The sequence below is a fragment of the Macrotis lagotis genome, chromosome 4 (assembly GCF_037893015.1).
Source record: "Macrotis lagotis isolate mMagLag1 chromosome 4, bilby.v1.9.chrom.fasta, whole genome shotgun sequence".
Lineage (NCBI taxonomy): Eukaryota > Metazoa > Chordata > Mammalia > Peramelemorphia > Peramelidae > Macrotis > Macrotis lagotis.
In genome coordinates, this window is record NC_133661.1 from 150,597,651 (window position 1) to 150,610,818 (window position 13,168).

At 38.8% G+C, this 13,168-nt stretch overlaps 1 long non-coding RNA gene across 2 annotated transcripts in view; it reads right to left on the minus strand.

Annotated features, from left to right (window-relative positions):
- Positions 1–6,148, minus strand: part of LOC141521598 (uncharacterized) — a 41,324-nt gene extending 35,176 nt beyond the window's left edge. The window contains exon 1 of one of the 2 annotated variants that reach the window (XR_012478021.1): positions 6,057–6,148. This is a non-coding gene — a long non-coding RNA (uncharacterized LOC141521598). The other variant, XR_012478020.1, reaches the window with a different exon arrangement.
- Positions 6,149–13,168: the final 7,020 nt, after the last annotated feature.

Sequence of the window (13,168 nt, forward strand, 5' to 3'; positions counted from 1 at the left end):
GGCCACACAACTAGGTCATTATTAAGTGTCTGAGGCCAGATTTGAACTCAAGTCCCTCCTGACTCTGACTCCAGGGCCAGTGCTTTATCTACTGTGCCACCTAGCTGCCCCTATTATTATGGAAATATAAAAAAACTAATAATATACTAACCCTTAGCTGTGATTAGTTTTTGTTATTTGTGGTAAAATCTCTTGAGACTGTAATTTAAACAATATGCTAAGTTTTGATTTAGGTGTAATTGTCTGAATTTTCATGAAGTCAATAGTTCATGATTCAAGGAGAATGCCATGTGTTCCCCAAAGGGAGTGCAGTTTAAGAACTGCCACAGGTGGTTACCTGTGTCTGGAAAAGTTAAAGGGATGATCTTGGGTAAGCAAAAAGTAGGATTCTCCTGACTCAGCTTCCCATTGTGCTATTTTTCTGAAAAGGAAAATTTCCCAACTTAGTTAATTCTGAGGTTGGTTTTTTGATATCCTAATCATAGTGTGGAACTTTGCTGTATGATTTGCTTTTTTTTTTAAGGTTTTTGCAAGGCAATGGGATTAAATGGCTTGCCCAAGGCCACAGCTAGGTAATTATTATGTGTCTGAGGCCGGATTTGAAGTCAGGTCCTCCTGACTCCAGGACAGGTGCTCTATTCACTGTGCCTCTTAGCTGCCCCAAGATTTTACACTTTAAAAATTGCATTAGTAATTGTTAAGATTTTAAAATTCTGTCTCTATTTTCCCTACTTTGAAGTATATGTGATATTGGGATAATATTAAAGGACAGAAGGGTTCATTTTCCAAATCAGCCCCCCCTTTCTTCAATCTGTGAATGACATGGTTCATCAGATAAAGATAGAAATAACAAATAGTATATAAAAACAGGTTTTCTGAACTTCCAGGTAAATTGTGGGTTCCTAATTTGTAGTTCTTCTTATAACTCTGTTGTTAATTGGGTTAAGAGTCAAGGATTTGAGTTAATTTTTACTATGTTACTGAAAAGCCTGTCTGACTAGATTTTACCACTAGCAGGACTTAACAGCATTATCTATGGAATCTCTGCAAGTGGTCTGGACTCTGGAGATAGTGGAGGAAATGCCTTCCCCAGACCTGCCTAATACAGCAGTTTGAGTGATTCAACAGATGTGTTTTCCAGACCCCTACAGATCATGGATCTGGAAAAGGTCTTGATACACTTAAAGTTTCTGCTTTATTAGGTTTCTCTATTCATATATTGTAACTTTGCTTGTTATGTTAGTCATGTTTATGTTACAGGCCTATTACCTATTTTGTAAGCTACTTATTTCTGCTTATATTGATGGCACTATTGGAAGGGCCTTGCATGGTACATTTGCCAGTTATGGGTTTGCCCATGGTATTTATGCAGAGGGCCTTCATGCAATCTCTAACTGCCTCTTCTATCAAGAGTCTATCTCTGGGGCAGCTAGGTGGCACAGTGGATAAAGCACCGGCCCTGAAATCAGGAGTACTTGGGTTCAAATCCAGTCTCAGACACTTAGTAATTACCTAGCTGTGTGGCCTTTGGCAAGCCACTTAACCCCATTTGCCTTGCAAAAAAAAAAAAATCTAAAAAAAAGTCTGTCTCTTCATGGAAGGAAACATATAATACAAGTTTGGTAATACATGCCTTGCTACTTGGATACCCATAGAATTTGACCCTAAACCCTATGGACTTCAAGTTTGTTTTGGGGTGCAGAACTTTTCATTGGTTAAAGTTCATGTGGGTTTTCTCTTGTGTGTCCTCATGGGGATTGTATGCTCTTTATAGTCTTTATAGCCTTTCTTGGTGCAAAGAACTGATCTCCAAGTCCCACATTTGTAGACAACAGAGATTGGTATGTTGTAATTGAAGATAAAAGACAAATATAGGTCTACTTGGGAAGCTGTACAATATAAACGATTAGTACCACAAAGGGGGGAATTATTGAAATTTGTGGGGCGGCTAGGTGGCGTAGTGGATAAAGCACTGGCCCTGGAGTCAGGAGTACCCTGGGTTCAAATCCGGTCTCAGACACTTAATAATTACCTAGCTGTGTGGCCTTGGGCAAGCCACTTAACCCTGTTTGCCTTGCAAAAACATAAAAAAAAAAAAAAGAAATTTGTGCTGTCAGTTTAAGTGATCCTATTATTTCAGTCTTATTTATCTTGGAGTAGGTATCAGCAGGTCAGCCCTTAGCACTAATTATTCTGTGCAGAGGCATTAGGTAGTCTGGATGTATTCATGTTAATCCCATGCTCTTACCACGAATTTCATTTCCTTATAATATGGGAATGGGGAAGAAACTGAGACAAAATCACCTGTTTTCCTATCAGGATTGTCTTTCTTACTATGTAAAGTTGTCTATAAAAGCTGCCTGTGGGATTCAATACAATATTGGTCCTAGTGACCAACCTGCCAACATTTTCTACTTTAGTATGCATTCCTTCTAATTTTCTTTTCCTGAGTTTTGCCTCTTTCATTTGAGCAAAGGCCCCAACTGAAAAAATTCTTTTTAATATATTAGACTTGTTCCTAATTCTTAAAACTGGCCCTCTAGTCATTATTTCACCTTTCTATTTTTAACTAATGCTAAGGTTCATTAACATCAATAATTGCCCTGCCCTTTCTTAAACTCTCAGACCCTCTGTGAAATGATTGTTTTTTTTCATGGGACTTAGAGTTAGAAGGGACCTTAAAGTTCATTTAGTTCATCTACTTTATTTTACAGATAAGAAAATTGAGGTCCAGAATTATGTGGCACTTTATATATAAATCTCATTTAATCCCCCTAAACCCCTCCTATTTAGAGAATATTGAATATTATTATTGTTGAAAGAATAACCATTCTGCCAGTCACCCGGTCTCACAAACTAAATGACATACTTAACTCCTTTACTCTCTAGTCACCCCCCCCCCCCCATATCCAATCTGTTGCCAGGGTCTTTCAATATTTACCTTTGCAACATCTCTGACAAGAAGCCCCCTTCTCTCTAATAATGCCACAACCTAGTGGATTTCTTCATCACCTCATGCCTGGACTTTTGTAATAGCTGGCTGGTGGATTTGTCTGACTCAAGTCTGTACCCATTTCAGTCATCCTCTACACACACACACACACACACACACACACAATTCTTATGACTTTTCAGGCCATTATAATCTTGAATTTTCCTACCTTTCTAGACTTATTCCACTTTTTTTCATTTACCTACTCTGTCACTGGACAGGCCTTCCTGTTGTTTCTCAAACAAGATACTTCATCCTTCTAACTAGGTATTTTTCACTGTCTATCCCACATGTTTGAAACTCTCCCTTCCTCCTCTCTCCTTCCCCACCCCCTGCTTCTTGGCTATTCTGGCATCAATTCTCCTTAAGCATTTATATTTTCTTTCTAAAGATTATTTACAATTTATGTAAATAGCTTGTTGGTACATAGTTGTTCAATGTTGAATCCCCCATTAGGCTGTGAGTTCCTGGAGAGCAGGAACCATCTTTTACCTTTCTTTGAATCCCTAACACTTAGCACAAAGTCTGCTACATAGTAGATTCTTATAAATGTTTATTGACCAAATACTGATGTAACAAATGTAAAGCACTACAAACCTTGAAGCAATATATAAATACTTTTATTATTATCTCCATTTTATAAAAGAAGAGAGAGAAGTTAACGAATTCCTCCTGAATAACAAAACTGGAACTTAGAAACTTTCAGGATGATTCCATGTCTAATACTTTTTTCAGGACATCATCCTGCCTCTTTTGTGGAAATATATGCTCTCTAAATATATCACTTATATTCTTTATTAGCATGTAGATATGTTCTTTTTTTTTCTGATTTTATTTTTTTTAATTTTTTTGTTCTCATTTTGTACAAATGTGTTTTTTACATTAATAAAATATTCTTGTTTAAGAGTAAATGAAATACCCCCTCCCCCATAAATATAGACTTGTTTGAGTGATAAAGTAAAAGGGAGAAAAAAAATTAAAATTAAAAAACATAATAGTAATAATTGTAGGTATGGCCAGGTAGCACAATGGATGAAGTATCAGCCCTGGAGCCATGAGCACCCGAGCTCACATCCAGCCCCGTAGACCCAACAATCACCTAGCTGTGTGACATATAAGCCACCTGATCCCCACTGCCCTGCAAAAACCAAAAAGAAGGGGGAAAAAAAGACCCAAAATAAAATAAAATAGTAATAATAGTAGGGGTGGCTGGGTGGTGGACAGAGCATTGGCCCTTGAGCCAGAAGCACCTGGATCCAAATCCGGCCTCAGACAACCATCACCCTGCTATGGGTCTCCAGGCAGGCCACCCAGCCCCATTTGCCCTGCACCCTCCCCCAAATAATAATAATAAAAAATGTGCTTCAGTCTTTGTTCCAACACCAACAACTCTGTCATGGATGGATCACATTCTTTATGATAAGTCCATCTCAAAAGTTGCTTCCATATTTTTCCACCGTTACCATTGCTGATTGCAACTCCCTCCTTTCTTATTTCTCCACTACCATGTACTATATTTTCTATCTCCTTTCACTCTGACTCTGCTGTAGGGTAGCTGAGTGGAGCAGCAGACAGATCCCTGGTCCTGGGGCCAAGAGACCCTGAGGCCCCATACCACCCCTTAGGCCCAGAATCCACCTGTTATGGTCCTGGACAGGCCATCCAATCCCATCCCCTTGCAAAAAGTATAAAAGAAAATGTGTTATATCTGACCACTCTCCCCCCATGGTCCATCCTCTCCTCCTTTATTCACATCCCCACCCCTTCCCCCCTGCTCCCCCCTCCTTCTTACTCCAGATGTCTATACCCCATTGAGTATATTTGCTGTTTCCTCTCCTAGCCACCTCTGATGAGAGCAAAGGTTCCCTCATTCCCCCTTGCCTCCCCCCTTCCGTATCATTGTAATAGCTCATTTTAATAAAGAAAAATCTTATTATATGAAATATCTTGGCCTATTCCCCCCCTCTCCTTTTTCTTTCTCCCATTACATTTCCTTTTTTTCTATTGACTCCATTTTTATACCATATTTTATCTTCGAATTCAGCTTTCTCCTGTGCTTCAACTATAAAAGCTCCTTCTACCAGCTTTATTAACTGAGAAGGTTCATATGAGTATTATCAGTGTCATTTTTCTATGCAGGAATACATGCAGTTCATCATCCTCATTAAGTCCCTCATATTTCCCCCCTCTCCTGCAATCTCCATGCTTCACCTGAGTCCTGTATCTGAAGATCAAACCTTCTGTTCAGCTCTGGCCATTCCAACAGGAACATTTGAAATTCCCCTGGTTCATTGAAAGTCCATCTTTTTCCCTGGAAGAGGACATTCAGCCTTGCTGGGTAGTTCATTCTTGGCTGCATTCTAAGCCTTTTTGCCTTCCGGTATATTATATTCCAAGCCCTGCGAGCTTCCAATGTAGTTGCTGCTAAGTCTTGTGTGATCCTGACTGCAGCTCCACGATATTTGAACTGTGTCCTTCTGGCTGCTTGTAATATTTTCTCTTTGACTTGGGAGTTCTGGTCTCAGTGTGTGAGGTTCTGTCCTCCCTCCTGGTCTGTGAATGACCATAAGCGCCCCACTCTGCCACGGGGCTGAGGTGGGGGGGGCCCTGCTGTTCTATGGGGGGGCCTAGACTGCGATCAGGATCTGAATGTGGTCAGAGCCCCAGAGTCCTGTTCCAGGGGCAGAGGACAGAGCTCTGCAGTCTCTCTTCACTCCCCTCCCTCAGCTCAATGGGCTCATGCCCTGGGGCTCCTGCTTACCCACTCCACCTGCTTCTGTTTCCAGGTCTGGGCTGAAGAAAGACCAGGCTGTTGGCTGTGTGCCCTGAGGGCTGGGCTCCACATGCTCGCTCTGGCAGAGGTCCCCCGTTGTTCCCCCACTTTGTGCCCAGTGCTCCCCGGGGTGTAGCTCAGGAGACTCCCCGGCTGCTGTGAGCTGAGACTCCCAGCGCCCTGGGGCTGCCTCCGGGAGGCTGAAGTTCTTTCGCTCTGGCTCGCCACCCCTCTGGCAGCCCGCCCCTCCAGCCCCGGGGAGCAGAGCCTTTCTGCTCTTTTCCAGGTTACCTTGAGTAGAGCTGCCTCGCTGGGTCCCTTTGTGGGTTCTGTCTCTCAAAAGTTTAGTTAGAGTCCTTAGTTTCAGAGCGCCTAAGACTGGATCCTTTATTGTTGCCATCTTGGCTCCGCCCCCCAGCATGTAGATATGTTCCAATGAATCAATGGACCAGGAGTCAGCAACCTCTAACCTATTCCAAAATACACTTAAGGCCTCAGCAAAACCAAAATAAGTGAATACTATCTGATGCCCTGTTACTTTTTTATACCAAGCTCCTTTCTTCCATACTGGTGGGATCTCTTACTATTTGCCCTTTCCATTCTCTCCTGAGTTCTCTCTCCCACTCCTCTGAATATGTTAGATGTTAACTAATTTCTTCAAAGTATTCAATGAGTGCTAAGATTTTAAATGATAACTAAACTCTCATGCTATTGGTTGAAATTCCTCTAGCCAGTATTGAGCTCTTTTATCTTAGTATTCTCATGATATTTTCTTTATATTTCTCCCAATCTGTGATGAATTATATTTATTTGTGAATCTAGCACAGTTTTCCCAGAAGAGCTGAACTATGTCCTACATTCCAATTATATTTTTTTGCACTAGGATCCTAACTGATACAGCTGTACTTTGAAATCTGGATAAGCATTAGAGGTAGTCTCTTAAGATATTCTCTAAACTTTCTTAACTTGATTCAGTCTTATCAAACGGATTCCATTTGGGGTTATCTTGGCAAAGATACTGGTTTCCCATTTTCTTCTCCAGCTCATTTGACAGATGAAGAAACTGAGGCAAACAATGTTAAGTGACTTACCCAATATCAAACAACTAGTAAGTGACTGAGGTCAGATTTCTCTAAGCACTAATTTCTAAAATGTTAATAAGAAAGCTTCTTAGGAGAAAATGAAAAATTTGTATTATTGAGGTAGAATCTGAAACTATAGCTCTATCCATTCATCCCAGGAGAGAAAAACATCCTTTGTAGGTTTGGAAGTAGGACTTAGGAGTTCCAATTATGTACTTGAATTCCCCCCCCCTCTAATTCTTTTTCACCTAAACAGAAGCAAAAAGGAAAAATCACTCTGAACTTGAGCTATATTTACCTTTTCTTTGCTTGGTAGAAAGGTTGGATGGTCAAACATTCACAAGATAATGAATCCAGTGTGTAAACCAATGCCCTTTTAGCTGAACACAGATTAGAATTTTGACTGGCCCTGCTTCCTCTAGGGATTCCTATGGGAAAGGCTTTTGTGTAAATAATCAACCTAGAGGGAAAACGCCTTTTTAAAGGAACAACTAAAGTCTGTTTGGATAACCTTTGTCTGGAGGTGGAGGGTAGAAGTTTCACAAAATGATATCCTGCCTAGGAAGGGATTCTGAGAACAGAAATGAGCTATTGAGAAGGAATGTATGAATAAAACAGAGATACAAAAGGAACTCTCAGAATATTATTTAATAAAGTCATTTGTTAAATGTAACCATTCATTCTCACCACTTTGCTGTGAGGCATTTCAGTTATAATTATCTTTATTTGAATGTTGAGGAAACAGAACCAGGGAGGGGCATAATTAATCAGAGATTGGAACAGTGCCAAGAAGCAAAGCCATGAATTCCTGATTTTGAAGTCAGTTGGGTTAATCCCCCGAATTTATTAGGCCCTCAAATTTTAAATGGCCTCTGATGCTAAACCCATTGGCCAGTATCTGGTCTGTATAGTGCTTCATGGTTAGTCAAACAATCAATACACATCCATTAAGCACCTACTAAGTGCTATGGGAACAAAAAGAGGCAAAAGACTTTCTCTGCCTTTAAGGAGCTAATTTTCATCTAATGATGAAAACGATAGCAACAAAGCCCAAATATATACAAACACATCATATATATATATATATATATATACATATATATATATATATATATATATATATATATATATGATAAATAGGAGATAATGAAGAGAGGGAAAGCATACAATGTCTCTTTCTGCTTTGTAGACCTGACCTTGGAGTCAGACTACCTAGATTTGTGTCTTGTGTGAACTACTTACTACCTGGAGAGATAATGTTTGTCCTTCATTTTTGGCCATAACATCATGGAGGTGATTCCATGACAAGCACATGAATTGGATTTGAGTGAGGGGGTGCTGTGCTAAGTCACCGGCCTCATTTTCTCCTCCAGGATCATCTGGGTCCAGTGGCCAGATATGAATCAGGACACCTGGAGATGGCCCTGGATTTGAGACAATCAGGGTTAAGTGACCTGCCCAAGGTCACACAGCTAGTAAGAGTCCAGTGCCTGAGTCTATATTTGAACTCCTGTTTTCCTGACACCAAGGCCAGTTACTCTATCCACTGCACCACCCAACTGCCCACCTGGAGAGATGGGGGGTGATGGGAATGATACAATGCCCTATGGAACAGGTAACAGGAAAGGAAGATAGAAGGGGAAGAGAAGGGAAAGAAGACAGGGACTAGACTTTTGCTGGAGGAGTTATTTTTGTTAGTCATTAATAAACATTTATTAAGAGCCAACTAGGTAACAAGCTGAGACAAGTGCAATAGATAGAAAGAAATGCAAAAGCCAAGAAATTCATAGTCAGGGAAAGGATAAAGTTGCCTGAATCCAACTCTGGCCAAGTCCAGGGATTGGGAGGAAAGCCTGATCTCCACCTAGCAATCCCCTTGTTGGGCATCAGTTTGCAGCTTATCTGACTACCTAGCAAAAGGTAATAGTCTATGACAATGAGAAATAGCTTACTTCCCCCTCTCCCCAAAACATATTTGCCTTCCTAGAGAGTGTACAAGGCAGCTAAGTGGTGCAGCACCAGGCTTGGAGTCAGGAGGATCTGAATTCAAGCCTTAAACACTTATGAGCAGTGTGACCCTGGGCACATCATTTAACCCTACAAAATGAGCTAGAGAAAAAAATGTCAAACTACTTTAGTATCTTTGTCAAGAAAACCCCAAATGGAATCACAAAGAGTTGGACACACCTGAACAAGAACAAGAAATTGTAGGGACAAAGAGATAGAGGGCTAAGAGAGACATATATAGGTTATGTCCATGGAATGTTCTAAACCCAACTCAAATGACTTCCTGGTTGTTAAAATTTTATTGTAATCATTTGCACCTCAGAAAATGGCAAACACTCTAAATCAGTTCCTGATTATTATTTTGTCCATTGTCTAGACTTAAGAAAATGATGAAAAATATTAACAATGTTGATTAAATTTTAAATTGCTAAAATTTTCAGAGAGTCACTTGTCAAACACTTAACAATATACCTTGGTCTTTGCCTTCCTTTGCATTCCAAATCCATTTTTTCCCAGAAGTTTTGTCCTTCCTGGTGTTATGGGAATTTTTTATCTCCATTTTATTATTCAGGGCTCAGGGTCAGTCCTCTTGAAATTTTGGGATAATTAAAACTCTATACTAACCTCACCTGATCAAAAACCATTCCTAAGGCTGTAAAATTTACTTAAGAGCCTTAAACATTCCTTAGATAAGAAGCCAGAGGAAGGATCTCAATTGTTCCCAACTCCTAGGCAACTCCTGTAAATCCTTCTCCTCCACAATCAATCTATCTGTGAATCTTCTAAATGTAGTTTAATATGCAGGGTGGATAGAGCACTGGCTTTGAATCCAGAAGGAGTTACAATCCAACCTCAGACATTTGCCATTGAGAACCTTAGGCAAGTCACTTAACCCTATTTGTCTCACATCCAGGATCATCTCTAGTCATTTTGATTCATATCTGGCAAATGCACCCAAATGGCTCTGGAGTAGAAAATGAGGCTGGTGACAGCACAGCATTCCCCTCACTCAAATCCAATTCATATGTTTGTCATAGCATCATCTCCCTGTTGTCATGGTCTTCTTTGAAAATGAAGGACAAGGGGGGCGGCTAGGTGGCGCAGTGGGTAAAGCACCAGCCCTGGAGTCAGGAGTACCTGGGTTCAAATCCGGTCTCAGACACTTAATAATTACCTAGCTGTGTGGCCTTGGGCAAGCCACTTAACCCCATTTACCTTGCAAAAACCTAAAAAAAAAATGAAGAACAAAACATTATTATTATTATTAGTTTAATATGTAACTGAACTTAATTTACCTATGTAAGTTTTATTTTTTTGTTGTTAGATTTGTTTCCTTAAAGGACTATATGAGATTTTTATTCTGTTTTTGTTCAACTTTTATGACATTGAAATAAGTATGGAATTATGGATCTATGTCTCTGACTTTCATGGTCTAAAATATATGTGTATAGGATTGCAATATTTAAAATAATTATTTCTCAGTCATTTTGTTGAAATTTTGGCTATAACAAACTCTGTCAAAATCTTCATGATTGTTCAAATTATCTCTTCAGCCTAAACCTATTCTTGAGTACAGTAACAAAATCTAGGTTTTTAACTCCATAATTTCTTCATTGTGGTAAATATATTTTTGTCTACAATCGCCTTCTGAATTTCAATGGAAGGATTTGGGTTTGATTCCTAACCATAATAGCCACAAGTTACTATGTGACCTAGACAAGTCACTTTACTCTAGGCCTCAATTTCTTCATTTTATAAGTGTTTTCTTTTCCTTGGAGCTTTGTTGGCCTGTTTAAATTCTGTGGGCTAAAGAGATTTGGACAGATTGTAATGGACTTTAAGGCCAAGGTAATCTTGGAAAAACTCCCTATTTATTCAGTGTCCTGAGGGACTGAAAGGGAAAGGGGAGGAAAGGAATAAATATTTATATAGTCCTAGGGTGTGCTAGGTATTATGCTAATCACTTCTGTCATGTATTATACTATTTGATCCTCACAACAACTTTGTGAGATAGGTGCTGTTATTCTTCCCATTTTATAGTGGAGGATACTGAGGAGAGGAGGTTAAATGACTTGCCAAAGAAAACTGAGAAAACTACCACTATGTCCGTGGCCCAAACATTTAAACTTCCTCTTTAACTTCATTTTCCTAATCTGTAAAATGAGGATAATCATACTTGTACTTCACAAAATGTCAGGAAAATCACATCAAATTTGTGTCTTTGTCAATTATTATAACATCTTCTTCTTTAACCTAATATAAATCCATAAAATACTTCCTTCTACCATGTTGTGATAAATGGCAGAATCAAACCAGATATTCCTCTGAAGCAAACTAATTTTATGAGACAATTTTAATGACATCATTAAAAAGAGTGAGTAAGGACCTATTTAGTTAAATAGTTTAATTTTAAAACACAGAAGTTGATAGTTATTTAAATAAATGGCTATAGGGGCAGCCAGGTTCAAATCCAGTCTCAAACACTTAATAATTACCTAGCTGTGTGGCCTTGGGCAAGCCACTTAACCCCATTTGCCTTGCAAAAACATAAAAAATAAAAATAAAAAATAAATACCTGGCTATAGGAAAGCATGTCAAAAAATTTTTAGCTATCTGAGGCAGCTAGGTGGCACAGTGGATAGTGTTGGCCTTGGAGTCAGGGAGACCTTAGTTTAGGTCTGTCCTCAGATACTTAATAGTTACCTTAACTGTGTGATCTTAGGCAAGTCACTTAATCATATTGCCTTGCAAAAATAAAAAAAAAAGAAATTTTAGATTTGGTTCCCAGTGTTCAAAACTAATTATCAAGAAAAAAGTTCAAGTGTTTGGGGATAATTCCTTTAAAAAATAATAACTTGCAAAGCAGCAAAATAAATGTATGTCATCTGGACTGTTTTGAATTTTGTACCACAAAGTTATTTGTTTGACTGATTGCCAGATTCTACAGTTCAAAAGATCATCAAAAACAGGGAAAGAGGCCAAGATTCCTTGAGCTGAATTTCCAGAGTTCTTCTCCATTACTCATAAGGCATTCATCACCCAGCTCAGCACCCCTCACTGGTAGCTCTGTTTCTGTGAGATTTTTGGCTGATAATTCCTGAAAACAAAGTTAGTAAGATTCTTAAAATAAAAAGGAGAGCTGCCTTTGCTACAGAGAGCTTGAATTTAGACATTTGATTTTTTTTCTTACCATCAGCAGCATTTTTCATTTCAGAGACTCATGAGGAAGAAAAAATTCCCACTCAAGACAGAAATTCTTAGTAGAGAATCTAAAGTATCTGAATTCTGGCAATTAACCCTTTGACTTTTCTTTGCAATTATATGTAAATATTAATTGCCTAGAGTTCAGCAAAAATTGACTTTCAAAATATCAGAATTCAATGACATCAACATAAAATAATCACTGTTCTATATAGCAAACAAGGAAATGGAAATAACAGACTCTGAAGCTGAAGGACTCTGGGCTCAAATCTTACCTCAAATAAACTGACTCTGATGGGGCTGTTTACTTAACCTTCACAGACTTCAGATTCTTCAGCTACAAAATGAAGGAGTTAAACTATTAGTTTTAAAGTTCATGCTAGCTTAAAATTTATAACCATTTGCCTTTGACCAAAGCCATAAAATTTTGCATGACATTTATTCTCACTGAGGTCAGCCATAACTAGCATAAAGTATCCTCGAGTAAGCAGGCTACTCTAAAACCATCTGGTCATAAGTATATATACTCCTTAGAAAGTAATGTATAGCAAGGGTCATCTGGTGAAGCCTATTTAGAGTTGTCATTCCTGGGGAGTTTGGACTTTGAGATGATGAAGAGTCTTCTTATTGGCAGTCAAACTAAAGAGTTGATAACTCATTAAATGTTTGAAACTAACCCACCCCCTATCAGTGGATAAGACTAGGTACAAAAGAGATAGCAGCAAACGATTATAGTAATATGCTGCTTGATAAACCCAAAGAGTCCAGCTTTTGGGATTAAAAACTCTCCCTTTGACAAAAACTGTAGGGGAAAATTGTAAGTTAGTATGGCAGAAACTTGGATTAGACCAACATCTCACACCCTATACCAAGATAAGATCAAATTAGGTACAGGATTTAGACATAAAAGACATATTATAAGCAAACTAGAAGATCATGGAATAGTGTACCTGACAGATCTATGGAAAGGGAAGCAGTTTATGACCAAGGAAGAGATGGAGAACAGACTAGATAATTTTGATTACATTAAATTAAAAAGGTTTTGCACAAACAAAACCACTGTAACCAACATCAAAAGAAATGTAGTAAATTAGGAAACAATTTTTACAACTA